Here is a 21,382-nt window from a genome sequence, read left to right on the forward strand (position 1 = left end):
CAGAACATTGGGTAAATCAACTCCATTTCTAACTTCAACTTGCTAACTTTCTGTAGTCAAAATAGGTGTTCTTTGGATTGGAAAAGAGTGGAAGAAAATCATGATCACGTTGTCCTTCTCATTGTGTATCCTCAAGGGATTGTAGTATTGGAAGGTGTTTTATATTCCATCTATATAAGTCCTGGCTTTTCCTTCTCCCAGTTCAGAATGGCCCATGGTTTTTTTTTAATGACTGACATATTATTCAGTAAATATAAATTGAAATGACTCTACTTTTTCCTATACGGTTCTGAAATTTGATTGGTCCCAAAGAGCAGACATTTCAGTTCAGTCTTGTATCTCCACTTCATTACAGAACATATGCAAGGCAAACTTGACCCCCCCCCCCCCGGTGTGTGTGTATTATATCCTACTAACTTTAGTGATTCGGATGTGCCTGTGGTTTTGCAGTCCATTTTCCAGACCACCCAGTTTGATGTTCTGAATAAATATACAGGCATTAGCAAGTACTGTGAAGAAGTAGCAAGACGCTTTCCTATCTCTTGAGAAGCATATGCACACTAAAGCTGTACCAAGGTGTAGGCAAACTCCGATGGAGGTACTCATTACCAGCAGCAAAGGTGGCTATTAAAAAGTGGAGCGAATGATAGTTTATAATTATAAGGACAAACATGGTTAGGCTTATTCCTTCTTTTGGTTCCTAGTAAAAGCACAAAGACTAAGTTGCTAATGACCATCACTGAGATTAGTTGGAATATGAATATAATAGGCTAAGAACTAGATATTTCTGCTTCCTCCCATTTCCCATAGTGAATTCTGTGAGAAGAAAAGCATAGAAGAATATGAAGGTGAAACTTAAAATGTATATGAATGTTCCTTGATCTGAGAGAGGACAACTAATGAACCAGCGGAAACACAGTATTTTCTTTCCTGGCGTTCCATCAGGCTTATAATGACACTTCTTAGATAAGAGAGTCACAGTGGAATCTCTTCCTAAACTCTCCTCATTACTTATCATTTGGAGAATTTTCTTTTTCTTTTAAATCCTATGTCTATATGCATGACTCAACGTTATGTTACATGACTGTGCTGGGACCTTCAAGATCTTAAGCTGTACATCCTCCCAATGAAGCTGTGCAACAGTTTAAAACGCCAATCAAACACTGACTTTAAATGCAGAGCTTCACTGCCTGCTGAAGCTCAGACAAAGTGCAAATTGCAAATTTCTCATGAAACTCTTACAGACAATGAATGAGATTTTATTTGCACACAGCTAAACATTAACATTTAGTGATAATGCCTAACGATAGTGAGAGCCAGCTTATGACAGACTTCCCATCCCAGCTTGGTTCCCCTTGTGGGGAAAAAATTGGGCCGATATAAATGATCTGCAGTGATATATACTGTGAAAACTGAAAACTGATGACGTGGCTTTCACTCTTTCAGATACCAGCAATCATAACATGATTTACATAACATTTGAATTGCACTTATGCACTCTGCATGAAAGGGAGCGTTTTGAACTTCATGTGCAGCTAGCTATTCATAGTAGTATCAAGAGGTCTAGGGATGTTGTTCTTCAGGTTGCAATTTAGCATAGCACACTTTTGCATAATGTAATGCAATTTCCAATTGTCAAGCAGCTGGTACCACCAGAAAGTTCTTAATTTTCATCTGAAACCCCCTTCTAATATGAGCCCACTGGCAGCTCATCAAATATTTGAAGATTGTTGTCATATTGCCTCTTAATCATCTCTTATCCAAGCTAAACCGTTCCCAACTCCTTCAGCCTTTCCTCACAGGACTTCCAGGCTCATCTCCATCTTTGTTAACTTTCTCTGGACATGTTCCACTTGGGCAATATTTTTGTCTTAAACCGAGATGCCCAATACCACACATATTTAAACAAACATGCTAAATTAGGGTAGGAGGGAGTAGAGCCTGTTTTTGCAGAACTGCATCCCCATGCACATTTGTTTTACCCACTGAATGGTATTCATTAATAACAGATGAATATATAAATACTGGGAAAAATTATTATTATTCGGACATTGAGGTGCAGCTCTGAGGGCCTTCTGGTGGTCTGCTCATTGGCAAGAAGTGAAGTTACAGAGAACCAGACAGAGGGTCTTCTTGTTAGTGCTTGCTGTTAGGAAATAATGTGCTTTGTCTTCTCTTTAGCAATTGCTGTCTAAAGAGCACACAGAGAGTTTTATCTACCAATCAAAGTTGGGAGATAAAGCTATAAGCACTGGGGGGATATTTCCTGTGGCTGGGTGAGCAGATGCCCCAGATCCTGCAACTGCTGAAATGAATTTTAGTGCTATAAGAATGAAGAAATACTGTACTCACTGTGCTGGCAGAGGACATCATGGGGCAAGACTGTGTTTGAGAGGGTTGAAGAATGACTTCAATGTGCTCCTGCTCTAGTGAAGCTAGGTTTGTATAAAAGCATCTAGGTTGCATAGTACAAAATAGTAACAATGAAGAATAGATAAACAGAAGTGTTTCCTTCTGCTGACTTCATATTACATAGGAGGTTTGTAGCAGGCTTGACTGTTTAAAATGGGTTTGAATTCCCTTTTTATGCTATATTAAAGGTTAAGGGACCCCTGACCATTAGGTCCAGTCGTGACCGACTCTGGGGTTGCGGCGCTCATCTCACGTTATTGGCCGAGGGAGCCGGCGTACAGCTTCCAGGTCATGTGGCCAGCATGACAAAGCTGCTTCTGGCGAACCAGAGCAGCACACGGAAACGCTGTTTACCTTCTACTTGCACTTTGATGTGCTTTCGAACTGCTAGGTTGGCAGGAGCCAGGACCAAGCAATGGGAGCTCACCCCGTTGCGGGGATTCAAACCGCCAACCTTCTGATTGGCAAGCCCTAGGCTCAGTGGTTTAACCCACAGAGCCACCCGTGTCCCAACACCAAATAACATTATAATATAATTAATATAATATAATATATAATATATGTTATATTATATAACATATAATATAATATGTTATATTAGGTGATGTTATATTAGGTGATCCAGGTGATGTCAGACTACAAGCCCCATCATCCTTGGCAATGGGCTATTCTGGCTGAGGCTGATGGGAGCTGGAGTCCATCAACAACTGGAGAGCCACAAGTTCTCCAGCCCTCTTTACATGAATAACCTAGGGAATGAGTGAACTGTTGTGTATATTCACTGAAGCAGCACTATTTACTGAAATCTAGGATAATGTGTGTAGTAACTAACTTTTAAACCCATAAGTAGACTTATTCAAGTTCCAGAATGGTGCTGATCAACAAATGGGTAATGAAAGAATGCAGTTTGCAATCACACTGTCCACTGGGTTTCGAATACTGAATATGATGTTAATGAACAAAATTACGGAGCAAAAGGTATGAAAGTAATTTAAAATAAAGCTAAATCAAATAATAAACTGCCTACAGACAATTTATAAGGGAAATGAGTGGTCTGGTTTATTAAACTATTAGTTACAAATTATTTGTTCTATCCTGAGTACTGTTGAAACCAGATCCTGTGAACCAACCCTAGATGAATAATTAAAATATTAAAATGGCTTAGTTTTAATCTTTGGTCCCATTGCATATCTGGATCTCATTGCAGAAATGTCATGTTTACTTGTGACTCATTATGAAGAAATGTGGGAATGTCATGATTAGAAGTACAGATTAAACTGAATCATACAAAAAGATTTAAAGCAATGCTAACAATTCCTCTCATATTTTTTAAAAGCAGCCTTTCTTGGAAGAATAGATGCTCAGCAGTACACAAATTTTCAATGGAGGTATTAAGGAACACCACCAGTTTCCTAGAGGGTGCCAGGGAATAGCTGGAGGACAAAACAGTTGACTTCAATAGGCCAGATAATATTCTAGGGTGCAGCCCAAATGGAATTGCTGCTGTCCAAGCCACACTGAAAAAGATGGCAGCTGTATATAAGATCGCTGTTCGCTAGATGATGCAATTGTTAAGCACCACCATGTGGTGCTCCTATGGAACATTGTAAGCAGCTTACAGCAAGTATCCATGTATTATCAAACCCCAAACATCAGGAGGGGGTGGAGGTTGAGGGAGAGAACAGTTTGCAAAACATATCAATGGCTTCAAAAACGGACAAATGCCAACAATTTAGCAAACACAGAATAAATCCAATATTACAAAATAAACAATTTAGACTTAAATACCTAAGCACAAAGCAAAAAGAAAGGTAACAAACAATAGCTGACGAAAGATATCCTTTGTTTCTACTTTTGTTACACAGTAGCTTTCTTTTAACATCCTTTTTACAAACCTCATAACAGAACATAGTTTCATAATTTTTGCTTTCTGTAAGAAGCTGTTCTCGTAATGGCGCTCATCAGTAACTTCGTGTATTTTTTACACGAAGGCTAGATCTCTGCTTCCTATAGAATTGCAATGGATACTAAATTCCATCCTAAGGTCCAGTTCATTCATGACATGACAAATGCTTTAGTGTCCATTGCGTATTATATAGGCATCCTTTGTAAATACCAGATTCCCATGATTCTTCACTACAAAAGAAAGGAGAGTGCCAGCAGTGTATGTGCTGTTGTGCGTGGAGAATGAGTACAGGGGCCTCTGCCTAATTTCCCATTGCCTGTAAATGAACCTTGCAGCGAAAAAGATTTCTAGTTCCTCTCCTGCCTTTAGGGAAGCTCCACCTTTTTTTTTTTGCAGTGGACAGACCCAATTGGACACTTCCAACTCCCAGTTGGGTTGCCTGCTTTGTCCGATTTTGTCATGCTGTTTCAATGCACAAAAGTTGTGCGCAAAAAGACTCACTTTCTGGTAGAAATGCATACAAAAGGTGTATTTTTCAGAAAATGCAAGGGAAATAAGTATTTCAGAGGAAATGGATAAACATACCTACAATTTAAATGCTAACTTTTGTTCATTCTTTAAAAATGGAATGGAGCACACCTTATACTTGATTGCCAGAGAAACTGAAACAAGACAGAATTAGAGCGACCTGCTCATCTCTGCCTGCTGTTAGCAATATTGTTGTTGTTGTTGCTGCTGCTGCTTTTTCATACCACTAGTCCTCTTGCTAATTTAGTGGGTGAGTGTCAGTCATTCACCTGTAATTTTATAAGAAGCCTCTGGAGGTCAGGAGGTCTTTTGGTGTGTGTGTTATTCAACAAGACAAACTGCAGACTTTAACTACTGGCCAGTTGTCAGTCTCCCCTTCTTGGGCTAGATTCTTGAGTGGGTGGTTGTGGACCAGATCCAGGCGCTCTTGGAGGAAACTGATTTTCTAGATTCACTTTAATTGGGGTATGGCCCAATTTGACACAGAAACTGCTTTGGTATGATTATGTCTGTTGTATGATTATGTCTGTTGCAAGAGTTGAATTCTCCTCGCTCTCTCAGCCACTTTCAATACTATTGAGCATGGTACCCTTTTGTCCGAGTTAGGGGTAGGTGGTTCTGGTCTTGAGCTTCCAAGACTTATTATTTTCACTCTCAATTTTTCAGTGTTATAATAGATGTTGCGCAGGTCAAAACATATGTTACCATGACATACAAAACTTGGTGGACTTTTGGGATCCCGAGAATGTGATGGAAGGAAACGTCTAGCTTTTTATACATAACTTTAAAAAACTTTCTCCTAACAATTCTAAAATTACTCCTTATTGGAACTTATATGTAGCTTTAGTGACCTCATCTTCCATTTGTCTTTTTCCTTTTCTGAATCATTGATGCTACTACTTGTAGCATGTATGTTAGGAAGCCATCCAGCAATTTCATCATGACTCACTTTCTCCAGACTTGATCTTCTAGCGGGTTTTAATTTCTTGTTCTTTGTCATGTCTATAGCTGTATTTTTGCCCCTTTCTCCATATTTTTGTAGAATTGCTTGCTTTTGATTGGCACTACATAAATATTCCAGGCTCTTGTGCTCCTGTGAGATATGTGTCCTGCAGGCTTTCAATTTTCACGTCTGTATATCAAGGTGATACATAAGTGTTGTCATATAATTATTTTGCTTGGGTCAATATTAAGCCTTTTCAATTAGAATTAATGAAAATAATTTCTCAGTGAGAATTCATGTATATGGAAATGCACTGTTGTTGTTATGTTAATTTCCTATAAGTAATCTTGGTTTTCTGTAACTAAAAAAGTTAAAGAGAGGCTTTTCCAATGGTACAGGGCACCCAGGGAAAGCGGACAGAGGCAAGGATTAAATACAGAAATTCAGGCTGCAATCCCATACCTGAGCATAGAGATGAAAGGTTCTGTCAATTTCAGTTTCTTTCAGTTTCTAATTTTTTTCCAATCTTAAATTTAGTTCTCCACATCAGCAATTTGTGATTAAAAAACAACCAGAAAACGATTCAACATTTTAGTACAAATTTATCCCAATAAACACATTTTTGTAAGCCATTTGACTAATGTACACATTTTGCAAGCATTTTTTCCTAATGCAAAGCATTTTTTAAAACATTATTTTCACCAACTTATGCATTTTTATTCACACTTTTACCTAATATGTGCATTTTTGCAAACATTGTTATGTTTGGAAAGTGCATTGCACAATTCGAAGAAGTGAAAATTTTGATGGAGGGCTCTGTTTCAGTTCTCATACAATTTTGGAAAAGGTGAATTGGATAGATTTGGCTTTAAATGTGAACCAAATAAAATCACTCTCTGATCCCCAAACAAAACAAGACTTACATCTGAATCGGCATTTACAGAATTGCACTGCCGACATGCAACTGAAAGATTAGTAGCAGAAGAGCAGTGAAAATAAAATGGGACACAGATGAGAGTGAAGCTCAAGAATGAAAATAATTAAAAGCAAGAATTTCTAGAGGGTAGTTGCATTGGCCTGTTGCAACAAAGCAACAAAGAGTCTTGTAGCACATTAAAGATTAACATATTTATTATGGCATCAGGTTTCATGCACTACAGTCCACGTCATCAGATGCATGAAGCATAGCCCATGAAAGCTTATGTCATAATAAATTTAGTGCCACAAGACTCTTTGTTGGTTTTAAAAGCAAGACCATTTCTTATTCTTCACATTGAACGCCCAAGGCATCTGGAAAGAAGTCTGTCTTGCCTCAAGAGCTCTCACCCTAACCTGAAGAGAATGCACTCCCCTATTTGAAAGGCTTTTGTGACACATGAAATGCAATCTTTTATTCTTTCACATAAGGTAAAGTAATCAATAAATAAGGTAATCAAGCATCTGGGTTCTTAACGTGTGCACTGGTGTGCCTCCCCGAAACAGGAGAATAACACCACTGAACATTGGCATAACAGCATGATTTGTGAAGTCAGACAGGTTTACAATCTAACAGAGATTGGTGCATCCATCCTGAAACATTTGCTGCCTCTGCAAGTCTTAGTTTTGGTGTAGCACTTTGTCTTTTGAACCTGTGTACTTCCATGGGATGTGCCAGTTGGAGTGCTTTGAACACTGAACTGAGCATTTCATATGACAATTGTCAACCCTCCCCCCCCCCTTTTTAACAAGTTGAAGGCTGGACAGGAAGGAGGCTGTTGAGGAAGACCTTTCATTGCCTACAGAAAGCCACCCAATCTTAAACAACTCCTCACCCACAATAATACCACCACCAGACTTAACATGGACACTGGTACCAGAGCCTGCAATAAACCCAGATGCCAACTTTGCTGCCACATACACCCGGACAACATCATCACTGTGGCCCCAACAACATCAAACATACCATCTCAGGACTATTTAATTGCTCATCTTCTAACATTGTGTATGTTATCAAATGCCAACAGTGCCCTTCAGCTCTCTATATTGGACAAACAGGCCAAACCCTACACCAAAGGATAAATGGACACAAATCTGACATCAGGAATCACAAGACAGAGAAGCCAGAATGTCCCAGGACATTCTATACAAGATCTCAAAGTAGCTGTCTTATTACAGAAAAATTTCAGAAACAGACTGGAAAGAAAGTTGCTGAATTGGAACTCATTACCAAGCTTAAAACCATGACGAGACCTGGTCTGAATAAGGACACTGGATTCTTATCTCATTATACATGATAAAGCTTTCTTTAGCACCTCACCCCTTGCTTTTTCCTGCAAGACCAATTGCAGTCATTAACAGTCGTTAACAGTCATCAACAGGTTTACCACTCCTATCAGCCAATCACCCATTTCCACCACCCTTCTGAGTAATACCCCTCCCCACCCTCTGACTATACATAAGGGTCTGGTGACTTCTGTTTCAGTGTATCTGAAGAAGTGTGCATGCTCATACCTATGACAAACTTAGTTGGTCTCTAAGGTGCTACTGGAAGGAATATTTTTATTTTTTGTTTTGACCATGTCTGACCAACATGGCTACCTACCTGTAACCACCTCTTTCCTAATTATGTATGCCTTTTGCAAGGAACTGGTTGCCTGTGTGTCAAATTTGCTGGCTTCCCTGAATGGGCCTATGCCAGTATTGTTTACTCTGACTGGCAGTTTGCTTCCTATATCAAGTACCTGGGAGCCTTTTTGATTCCAGGCGATTCCAGGGATAGTTGTTCTCCCACTGCATTGTCTGCCTTCACCTAGATGGATTATTATCAGTTTTGCTTAAAAGTTACTGCAAGTACTAGTTTACCTTCAACAGGTGGTTGTGCCATCGGTAAATTCATACTTAATTCATAAACCATGACTTTGCTTTTATGGAGGCAGAAAAGATAAGCCGGCAAAACTCCTGTAAAGTAACCGTATTTCCTGTGCAGCTTCTACTAACCTTTCGGTGGCTTTCTGAAGTGACAGGAGCTTGTTTAATGTCCGCAATACTTGAATAAATTGATTGCCTGCTGCTAGTGACCCTAGCTGGTCACACTTTACTTTAAATGTCCATTACTGTTAACATTAACTAATGCTTAATTACAATGGAATTTCTATGGAAGTGCATAAGGCAGTCATATGCATGCCAAATGAGTACATTAATGATTAGTGTGATCACAGTGAATACCAAATGATTTCATAATGACTGGGGAGGTAATATATAATAAAAAGGATTGCTCCTTATTTTATACACTTGCCGTAGAATTAAAATTCATTCTTGGCCACTATTCAGCAACTATAACATTGCCCGGAGCCCATTACTGAAGTCTTGTGGGGAACTCTGCTGCTTCTTAAACTGGGGTCTAACATACCTAGCGACAGTATTCCACAAAGACCCTGTGATTCCCCCCCCCCCGAGTTAATGGTTAGTCTTACCAACTATCACTATATCCCTCTTCCATGTCTCTGAAGAGAAACAATATGACCATACAACAAAAAAATATGCTGTGAATCTATACCACAGAATGGAACAGCACAAGCAAAGAAAGATCAATAAAAAGAATTCTTCAAGTACTTCCATTTATAGTCAGTAACAATTGCACGTTAGGGCTTGTTATTCAGCTACTGTCTGTTGGTCTATCACCACTGAAGGGTAAAATGCAGTTTTCCTTCCTATTTTAGGTTGCCTGGAATGAAGATACTCAATGTCCCAGATCTTCCACTTGAAGGGATCCGGTGGAATATGTTTTCAGATGGGCTTTGCAAAATAAAGGTTTAGAGAACTATTGGCAAATGTGACAGGAATGCCTTCCTTCATCCTGTGGTAAGGATTTTGTACGATAAAGTGAATGACATTCATAACAACCACCTTTCCCTCCCTTGAATGGAGAGATTGTGCATTTCAAACCAGGCCTGTGGTTTGTTAATTCTGGCAAAAGGACTGCTGTACACATTAACAGATAAATTGCAACTGATGTTTATCTTAAGTGATGCTAATACCTAGTTTGGTCCAAGAAGCAGAATTCTCTATTTCAGCCTTATAAAACTGGTAATTTAAAAGGCAGAAGACTTGAAGTCAATGATACATTAATTCCATCCTTCTATCTAGCCATCCATCCTAACAGATGGTTTGCTGAGAGCATTCAATATCACTGGCAGCTTTCCCTCCAGAATTGTATCCGAAAGGAAGTTGAGGGTATCAGGGGACTACTGCAAAACTTGGTATCTAGTGGCATCCAAGGCCTGGAGATGCTGAGCATTGAAGCTGGAACCTTCTGCATGTAGAGCAGATTCTCTACCACTTAGCTACGGCCTGTCCTGCTACCATAAAACAGTCTTTGCTGTGATTGCTGTGTCTGTTTCTAGAAGCTCTCTTATTGAAAAGGTGTGAGGAGTTATGTTCCACTCCAAGTGCACTTAGCAGTAAGTATTGATAGGATTGGTCCTGTAATGAAATTGGAAATGCTCTGCATGGGGGAAAAACAGGAGGGAATGGAAAACACCTTGGGCTTTGGACTGGAAACAGTTAGAATTAGCATGGCTATTAATAAACGATGAGTAGTGCCTGATTTTTGAGTTGTTTTTCCTCCTCCATAATGGTAGCTGCAGAAAGAGCTGGTAGATAAACACCCAGGCAGCCTGATTCTTTCTCCAAGCTATTGTGTACATGATGAACTTAAAAATTAAATATAATAATAATAATAATAATAATAATAATAATAATAATAATAATATAAGTGTGCGTCAGTCAGCCCCATGTATGTATTAAATCCTTAAGTAGTGAAGGGAACAGGTTTGTTTGCCTTATGCAAATGGAAAATCCTGATAGAATAAATTAATAGAGCTTTCCTACTCTTAATTTCTACAATTTAAGATGAGGATTGTGTCTTTAATAATAAATGGAAACCTGCTGTGTAGGAATAAAGAGGCAAAATGGAATGTTTTCTGAAAACTGTGAATTATCTTATGACTGCTGTGGTGATGGGAACTGTTTGGCTACCACTATGGAGAATTAATGAAGAACCTCCATTGTGAAGCACAATTCTTGGCTGTGTGTTGTTTCTCATTGGCCTCTCTTATGTCAGAAAATCATGCCGCTGAGACTCCCTGGAGCCTGGCAGTTGGAATGATATGAAATCCAATGAATTATAGCAGTTACCATAAGGGCAGGGCAGTAGCGAAGGAAGCAACACATACCAGTGGCTCGGCATCAAACAAACTGTTCAGCTTGTGACATCTGGCCTTTCTGATCAGAACAAATTTGCAGTGCTGGATTCTCCGAAGGATCAATCCTCTAGGAGGTGATGCTGATATTAGGTGTGTCTTTGATGGCATCTGAGGCAAGCCTGTAAGCCACCACATAGGAAATAAATAATGGAGGTGTTTTGAAGCTCTTTCCCCATTATTTCAGTTCAAGCAGGTGAAATCCTTGTTCAAGTGTATGTGTGTGTGTGTGTGTGCGTGTGTGTGTGTGTGTGAGAGAGAGAGAGAGAGAGAGAGAGTGAGAGAGAGAGAGAGTACTGGCATTATACATAATGAGGTCAGGATTTGATGGCGCAGTGTTGCTGCATTTCTATGTGAGATACCTGGTGAGTATGTGCTGGAATGATACTGCCCCAGATCACCATATGGCACTTTGTAGGAAAATGTTTCTTTGCAGAAGTTGGAAGCTCCAGGAGAAATCTGGTAAGACCTCTTGTACCTGTGGATTTCAAAGCTCCCACCCACAGGGAGCCCTTGTCCCACCAGTGTCTCTACTAAGGAACTACTACACTTCCAACAAGGAGCTTTGAGTACTGCAGAGGCTCTTTATTTGACCAAATAGGAGCCCAGCCAGGCCCCCTTCACACACACACCCTCCTCACAAGAGTGAGAATGTGTGTGTGAATGATATATTCCTCAGCCAGTCAAGGCTCCATCCACCCCCAACTATATCACCTGCCAGCTTTTTCCACTGGCCCACACCATCACTGCTGTTTGGTCTTTATGGGAGAAAGAGTGTCAGCTTCTGTTTTAATGCACCCAGATCAAGCAGTATCAAGCTTTCTTTTGAATAAAGTGGGGTCAGCAGTTTATATTACAGGAGACGGGCTCAATGGTGGAGCTAGATGGATTTAAAATACTAAGTTGATGGACTAAGGGTCTGACTTGGACAAGGGAGCTTTGTATGTTTCTAAACTTTATATTATTTTATATTAGTGGGGAGTGCCCAGCATCGCCTGGGAATTTTAAGAAACCAAAAAAAAAAAAATAATTCTAATTTTGAAATGGATAGTGTAATTTGTGAGTTGGATCTGTCACATCAAAATCATGTTTTGGTCCTCCATGTTGATTTGGAATTCTGCCCTTCATCCAAACTTTGACAAAGACCTGCCCTGTTCAGATGCCAGGTTTCGTAATGATATCTCAAGAGACAGTCAAACCTATGCCAAAGAATGGGCAAAGTCACACCAAAATGATGTTTCAGTCTGCCATCTTGATTAAAAATAGTGCCTGACATCCAAATGTTTATGAAGTCTGCTACCACCACCTCAGGAACTCTTGTGTCAAGTCTGGCAACAATTTATCTAGAGGTGGCTGACTCTATGCCGAAAAACAGGCAAAGTCATACCAAAGTGACGTTTTGGTCCACCATCTTGAACCAAAATGGCAGCTGGCATCCAAACATCAACAGAGATCACTGCCCCACATGTCAGGAATTCCCGTGCAATGTTTGACAATGATACATTGAGAGGCCCTCAAACCTTTAGAGAACAAAGAAACAAATCGTCAATGTTTCAAAAAAATATAGTAGATAACCATATGCCTCTTCTGAAAAATGTGACACTCAGTCTTCAAACTTCTCTGAGAGGAATATTTTACTGAAAATTGTCGATGTCTTAAATGATAGATTTTCACCATTACCACCACCCTGTATTTTACTTTACTTCAGATAGTTGGTTTAATTAACAGCAGCAGACAGGAAAAGTCAAATGCTGCTGTTTATATTAAAACATTTACAATTAGTGTTTTTATATTGATGGTACATCCTGAGATTTTGCTATCCTTTCTGATTGACTCTGCATATTGTCATTGAAATGTTCAGAATAAAATGGAATCAATTTCCTGTGATTTGCCAGTCTCAAAGATGATTTGTAGCTCCGTCTTGAGAGCATAAATAAAGCACCAGCTCTTTGACATTCTGTGATTTATTCCATTGTCTAAAATAGGACTGGACAAGTTGTTCAGTACAGAGAACCTAATGAGAAATGTGTCATAAGCCAGAGGGCCACAATTAATTTGTGTGTTTTAAATACATGGAGTTTGCATAATTTTCATATAATCTTCATGGGTATGTCAGGTGCCAAGACACAGTTAATGAGCTCATTGTTATCATTCTATAGTATTCTTATTCCAAAAGATCTACCTTTTAAGGAAAGAAAAGCACATAACAGGAACTTTACAAACAAAAGTTATTAGTAAAAATTATTAGTAAAAATATTTATCATTCTTCTTGCATCTCCACACAATGGGGGTTACGAACATACTCAGGTTTTTAAGGGAAGCAGAGATCCTTGGAATTCTAAGAGCCAATGTTGGCATACATCTGTTTCAGGAGACAATGGAAGAGTGTACCTTTGGGGGTGAAGTCAAATAGTTGGAGAGTTACAGCGCCTGCTGTGGCTGTAGAGACTGATAGCAGCTGGGGCAGATGAAGGTGCCCAGTTGTGCTGCTGCAGATGCACCATGGCATTTCTTTTCTCTGGTCCTGAATGGAGTAACTGTGTCCCTGAAGGACCAGGTGCGCAGCCTGGGAGTCATTTTGGACTCACAGCTGTCCATGGAGTCACAGGTCAATTCTGTGTCCGGGGCAGCTATCTACCAGCGCCATCTGGTATGCAGGCTGAGACCCTACCTACCTGCAGACTGTCTCGCCAGAGTGGTGCATGCTCTAGTTATCTCCCACTTGGACTACTGCAATACGCTCTATGTGGGGCTACCTTTGAAGGTGACCTGGAAACCGCAACTAATCCAGAATGCGGCAGCTAGACTGGTGAATGGGAGTGGCCTCCGAGACCATATAACACCGGTCCTGAAAAACCTACAATGGTTCCCAGTACATTTCCAAGCACAGTTCAAAGTGTTGGTGCTGACTTTTAAAGCCCTAAACGGCCTTGGCGCATTATACCTGAAGGAGCGTCTCCACTCCCATAGTTCTGCCCAGACACTGAGGTCCAGCGCCGAGGGCCTTCTGGCAGTTCCCTCACTGCAAGAAATGAGGTTACAAGGAACCAGGCAGAGGGCCTTCTCGGCAGTGGCGCCCACATGTGGAATGCCCTCCTACCAGATGTCAAGGAAATAAACAACTATCTGACTTTCAGAAGACATCTGAAGGCAGCCCTGTTTAGGGAAGTTTTTAATGTTTGATCTTTTATTGTGTTTTTAATATCATGTTGGAAGCCACCCAGAGTGGCTGGGGAAACCCAGCCAGATGGGCAGGGTATAAATATTTATTTATTTAATTTATTTATTATTTTCTCTGAGCTCCTCTCAACAGTCATTCCTCCTCTAGTCACTACTGTGGATACATAACCTGACTGCATCTCTCCAGGCACTACAGTCATCTGCAGGGGATTTCCATACGGCGGGGTTGATGTTGCCAACCTTCATGTCTTGTTTTCAGACATCTTTGTAATGCAGAGTTGGTCTGCCAACGGGCCTGGTGCCTTAAGCCAGATCCTCGTAGAGCACATCTTTTAGGACCTTGCCATCTTCTGTTCTGTGGATGTGACCAGACTGGCATAGATGTCACATCACAGGAGTGTGAACCAAGGTTCCCCTGTTGATGGACCTGCAACTGAGACAGCAGAAAACCACATATTCCACAATGGCCAGTGTGATCAGCAGGGCTTTGTCACTCTGTTCAGCCATGTCCCAGTTGCAATAAAAACCAAGCTGACACTGGCAGAACAATATATTTCTTCCAATAATACTCTGTGCTCCCAGTTAATTAGTTTTGTCATTTACCATGCCTCCATCATTCTTACTGACTACTGCATATATATAAACCCCTCTCTCGTTCATTACGATAACATTGGATCTGTTGGAATATTTGTTTAACAAAACATAGCATAGCTTTTTAGTGTATATACCTATACCTATACACAGTGCTCTATTCTGGATGTACGCAGGAGTACACATACCCCTAAACATTTTGTGAATCTTTGTACTTTTGTCCATTTACTGTATTTATTTACCCCCGATTTGAACTATAAAATGGTGATTTTCTTGAGTCAAAATGAGAGTACCCATAAACACTTTTTTAAAAGAAAAAAGCACTGCCTATACATATACATAACACACATATTTGCAGTGCAATCATACGGTGGTGGCCACAATGGGAAGAAACTAACCACGCCAGTTCTCAGGAGTATTTGGGGGCATGTTTGAGGCTTATGATCCTGTGGCTCCACATTCTCCCCTCACACCCGTGTGCCCATTTTGCTGCCCCCCCCCAACTGCCAATGGAACAGGACTGGTAGAACAGTGCCAGAGTTTTTTGCCCTTACTTTGTGGGGGGTGGGACCCACCACTAGGTCCCTAAATAAGCAAATAACCCTGAACATTTCTCACATGTCTCATTATCTAGTTTACACATCATGATTTTAACGTTTGTATGATGGAATGCTTCTGCTTAATATATTGTTGTGATTTGAATAATGGCTTTTTCCTTCCTGTGCCTTCCTTATCTTGGGTCATCTAGTTAATTCAGTGGGCCGAGCGTGTGTGTTTGTTCAGGCCACTACAAACACATGTTTTCAGTCAAGGACACAGAGTATGCCTTAACTTTGGATCTCCTTGTCTTTTGTCAGGAGATGTCTCATCCTTGAAAATACTTCTTGTATAGGGTGTTAATTATTTCCCTTTCATGTCTCACTGGCGCAAGTGCTTTAGCACCTTACGTTGCTCAGTTTGATCTTTGTGCTCAGGAACAAGGTAATTAAGTAAGCTACAATTTAAGGAAACGTTTGCCATGTCTTCTCGCAAGCCTTCAGACAGCCCTCCATCCTAAATCATTGGATAATGCAGGAAGTCTTGTGCACTCCTCTATTTGACTGAGGTTTAGTTCAACAGGTCACAAATCAGTAATTGATTCCCAGTGTGCCTCTGCTGGTTTTATTACAGTAATGAGGACTATCTTTTCTCATCTCTGCTAATACGTTACCCAAACCATCAGCTGCTCAGTTTGGTGTCAGGATGACTTTGACAGGTTGTTAGCAACTGTATGATGTACAGAACATCAGAGAAAGGGCTCAAATGGTTGCTGTGTACCTTAGGTGGTCTTTGAGTAAGGAAACACACTTGCAAGTGGAAATATCTCTAAAAAGAACTAAAATCCTAACAGAGGTTCTCTGTGCCATTTTGAGCTGTTAGAGAAGTTTCACAGATTGAAGTGACAGTCTAAGACAGGAACAGGGAACCTGTGGCCTCCCAGATGTTGTCAACCTCAAACTCCCATCAGCCCCAGCCAGCTTACCTGGGGCAGTGGCATAGCATGGGTTGCCAGTGCCAGTGGCCACACAGATGGGTGCATGGGAGGGAAACAGACAGAGTACCTATGCACATTCAACTGCGGCCATGTCACCCAGGAGATTTCAGCCGCAGAGATAAGAAAAGAAGAGTCATTCCATTGTCCGGAGAGGTCACTTCCTGGTTTGCATAGAGAAGCTGTTTTCAAGAGAGCCCAGCAACAGAAGCATACAACTGTATTGAGGCAGCACTGGGTGTTGCAATGACAGAATAATTTGAGGGTGAAATATCTGGTGTAAAGGCTGGGGTCTGGTGCAGGTCAGCAAGAAAGGAAGCAAATCTCCAAAGCCAATGAAGTTAAATCTTTATTCAAGGAAACAAAGAGCCTAGTGCTCTCAGCAACCCTTCTCAGTAGGTCTTGCCCCTATGGAGCAGTTGCCAGGACTGAAGGCCTTCTACTACCCTTAGGGCTCCTCCCCTTCAGGAGATTTCCCAAGCAGTCTTAAACTGTCTGCTCACCTCTGTTCTACTCTTCTCATTACTCTGCACTTTCTTGGAGACCAGGGGGGAGGGGAGTTTGTCGCAGCAGGAGGAGGAGACCCCCTGGCTTCTTCAGTAGTCCCTTAACCCTCCCCCCTCCTCTGCTTCAACCTTGGAGTCTGAACTGCTCCCTGTCACCAGATCTTCCTGCTCACTAAACCCTGTTGCCCCTTCAGCATCCAATCCCTCCTCCCAATCTTCTGCCTCTGACCTCTCCTCAGTGTCCCACCACCAATTCCCCAGCTCTGAGCCTTCCTCCTCTGGGGGGGGGGTTCCCTTGGGGGAGGGGTTCCCCAGCTGGTGCCTCACACCACTCTTCTTCATCCAGCCAGTTCCTGACATCTGGTTCCATTTGTCCAGCTACCACCAGAACTCATCTTTGTGCCCAGGGTGAACAAATGTTTCACCACAAAGTAGTCAAATGAAAGGAAGTCTCCTTATGCTTATATTCTAACCTCATCCTTCGTTAACTGGTACATACAAAGTTACTTGAAGTCTTCCCCTCTGTGCCAGCAGGGATGGGGGGGGGGGAGGGAGAAATTTGATTTAGTTTGCACTTAAAAGTGACTCTACCTATTTTTTCCCTTTCCAAAACAATATGCAAATTGAAACACAGCCATCCTTTGAAATTTGCACGTCTTTGAATTTTGCAAGCCTGTTCTCCAGCCAAGTAATGTGTAGATAAAACAATGCACATATTAGTAAAATAATAATATAAAAATTGCACTATACCTTGGGGGATAGCTGCAGTGCAAAAATCTGTATATGTGTGAAATTACTTGTAAAAATGTGCATTTTGGGAGAATTTCACATTAAAATGCTAATGAAATTTCATGAAGATTTTCAAAAATAATTCAGTGAAGAACTGAATGTAAGACTAGAAAAAAGAGAAACCAAGATAAACCAAAATCAACAAATTCACCCATCCCTATGAGCCAGCAATACTCTGCATGGAATTTCCTTCCCAATTCCTACACATTTCAGGAGATTCTTTTCTCTGTTTTATGACTCATTCTGCGGTTTCCTTTCTAGGCAATATTGACTGACACAATCGTCTTTTAGTACCTTGGGTTTTTTTTTTGCCAGTGTGAAGTGAAAAATGCTTCTGGCATTAGCAATGCCAAGAGGAAAGTATATTTGTTTATATTAACTATGCTGCTTTTGTTTGCAAATGAACTTAGGTGAGCGAGGGAGAAAAACAGCCTCCTATTATAGTTAAGCCATTAAAGAACAGGCCATTTTGGGTTATTATCAGCTCAGTGATAGCCTGTCGCTCTTCCTTATAACAAAGCCTCACCAGCTCCCATCCCAGGAAAGGTTTCAGGCAGAGCTGTTCTTCTCTGCTCAGTGAAAGGGCAGTGGAAAACTTCATATTCTCTCAGCAGGAGAGAAGGGATTCAGTGTAGGTGTAAATCTCTGGCAGCTGACTGTTGGAGCCCACAAGCTGTACCTTGTAAATAATTCACTTAGGCAAAGGGGGGGGGGAATCTGCATATGAGAATGAAATGTCATTTATAACTCATAGGATATTGGCTTGGCTAAGAAAAACTTTCCAACCCCTTCAACTCATTACATATCACTAAGAGGGGAAGCAAAGAGGAAGGGCTGCATAAAATCTCTATTCCTGCCAGTTTCTTAGAATGGTTTTTCAAATAACAAAGATTATAATGGAGCCGGGAGTGGAAAGGGAGGTTAAGATTCTTTATTCCTTCTGCCTTATAATGAGCATAGATTTAACAGGCACAATTAGCTTTTAGGCAGGTAAACTTCACCTTGCATTTTTAAAATTAGGACACACACACACACACACACACACACACACAGAGAGAGAGAGAGAGAGAGAGAGAGAGAGAGAGAGAGAGAGAGAGAGTGTTTGACACAAGTCCTGTTATTTCCAGCTTTCAGCTTCATGTTGTGTCACCTCCCCACAATCAAAAAGGGACAAGAAAGTTGCCTTGCTTGCTTTCTGGTTGCCTTTTCACACATGCAGCCTTTTTGCTACGTGGTGCACAAGGGTGAGGGGACGCCTGTGTACTCACCATTAAGCCCCCTGCATGTGTTGCTTGCATGAAGGAGAGACCATGCATCAAAAGGGACAGGTGGGGGCACGCAACTTCCCTTGCCCATGAGGTCCTGTTTCTTCCCCCACCCACAATGTCCACACCTTTGGGGCAACACAGGTCTTGTGCAGAGGTCTATACAGGAAGGCTTCCCCAGCTCAGATGTCCATGCTTGCATGGAACTTGGGGACACAGCCAAGCAAAGCCACATGACCTTGTGAGCACGACCATTGATGTGGTCCCACTGTCCCTTTCTGCATATGGAGCCTCCCCCTCCATACTAGCGATGCATGAAAGGGGGCATTACTGTGATGGAAACAAAGGAAGCATTGCTGACTCATTACTTTCATTGAATTTTCCGAATTGTACCTGTTATATCCAATATGCCTTTTGGAAATAGCCTTGCCAAGAAATGTAGATTGAATATTGGCAGAAAGCAGAACACATGTAGGGACTTATGAATCAGTAGCTCTTGCTTTCTCCCAGGCTCTCATTTTTCCAATTATTTTATCACATTTCAACAAGTTATGGTGTAAAAAAAAGTTCCACATGAAAATTAATCAGCCTTTTGTGTATGAATATACACAGTTTTCCAGATATACACAGTTTTGCAAGGAATTTTCCAGACTACAAAGTATTGTTGCACCCCCCACACACATTTTATGCATTTTTAATGCATGCTTCCCAAATATTTTGGAAAACTGCATTAAAAAACCCGAGAAGAATTGTTAGTCATGTATTAGTTTAGGAAGGGCAAGCTAAGGTATGTTTGTATCAAAATGTGAACCGAAGCCAATTACTCTATCATCCCTAATCACATGTACTCAAAGCAGTCTACAGGATACCTTATCCTATCAGTCAGAAAGCTAACACTTGGGGGGGGGGGGAGATACGTGTACACATATATTTTGGACTGGTGGTTAAGCAGCTGTGCTATTCCCCATCCCAACACTTCTTTTATTCATGAGATCAACTTATAAATACTATTTTTTTCCCACAGGTAAGGAATAGCCTTTGTGATACATTAATTCAGCATGTGTGTATTGGGGGGGGGGGAAATAGCCACTTCCTTTCCCCCATAAGACTCTGTGAATCATCAGCCCCTTCTGGCGCAGCCAAGCAGAGCTTCAGTTTCCCTTCTGTGTGTTTCGAGTGCACTGTTGCCAGCTTTTGGTTCATTTCTCCTTAATGGCTCCTAGGTTGAGGTTTGTAGACAGATGATGCAGTATAATTCATTATGAAGCAATTGCCAGGAAGCTCTGGCCACTTGTCCAGGGAAAGGTCCTAACCAGTTGTCTCTTGCAGCAGGATGATTTTATGCTCTAGAGACAAATAAACTGTATTGCATTAATGCCACAGGCTGAATTTACTACTTAGCCATGATTGCCAGTAAATACAGAAGTTTCGTTTGTGCATTTGCAAGTCTACGAATCCTTGGAATTACCCTAAATCCTCATCAAGGGAGAACTCGGCTCCTTTCAGATACAGAATTGCTAGGGCCTAAGCAAAGCTGTGGCTTAACATGTTTGACCCATATTTATGATGCCACAATAGTTAAACCCTTGAGGCATGCCAGCCAACAATAAAAAGCACCTTTGAGTGCGTGCAGAGTGCCTTCTCTCACTAATGTTTAACACAGCCAGTTCCAGGGAGCTCCTGCCCCACATGTAGATTATAGTGCCAGCCCAAGACATGTTCTACCTGAAATGGCCTTCCTCTGCTAGGAATAGCACTTTAAAAAGTCATAGGATCATGGGGATGACAGGTGCCTGACAGGTCATGTTGTCCAACCTCACTGCCAGGATAGGAAATCCATGGCTGCAGCGTGTCATGCTGCACTATTCGGAGACCAAAGCCTGCCTGCCTTTATCCCCCAACCCCTTTCATGGTGCCATTTGACGCTTCAGCCCAACCCTGCTAGAATAGAAGCAAACACTTTCCATATAGAGCTACAGTGGTACCTCGGGTTACATACGCTTCAGGTTACAGACTCTGCTAACCCAGAAATAGTACCTCAGGTTAAGAACTTTGCTTTAGGATGAGAACAGAAATTGCGCGGCGGCGGCAGTGGGAGGCCACATTAGCTAAAGTGGTACCTCAGGTTAGGAACAGTTTCAGGTTAAGAATGGACCTCCAGAACGAATTAAGTTCTTAACCCGAGGTACCACTGTATTGATATAGTAGTTCTTGTCACTATTCAAAGCATTTCAAGTACATACTCTCATTACAGCCTTACAACAACCCTGCAAGGTAGGTCAGTAAATCTCTCCATATTATAGATGGGATGGGGTGAGATTTAGAAATGATTATATGTGTTGGCAATCCATCCATTGTTTACAAAATCACTTATGATGGAGAGGATCTGTTTCATTATGTGAAAGACTACCCCCCCCCCTTGCAGGAAGATATACTACAGAGTAACAGTGAAATAGTAATAATATACAAGAAACATGTTTAACACACAAGA

Source organism: Zootoca vivipara, chromosome 8 (genome assembly GCF_963506605.1).
Source record: "Zootoca vivipara chromosome 8, rZooViv1.1, whole genome shotgun sequence".
In the NCBI taxonomy this organism is placed as follows: Eukaryota; Metazoa; Chordata; class Lepidosauria; order Squamata; family Lacertidae; genus Zootoca; species Zootoca vivipara.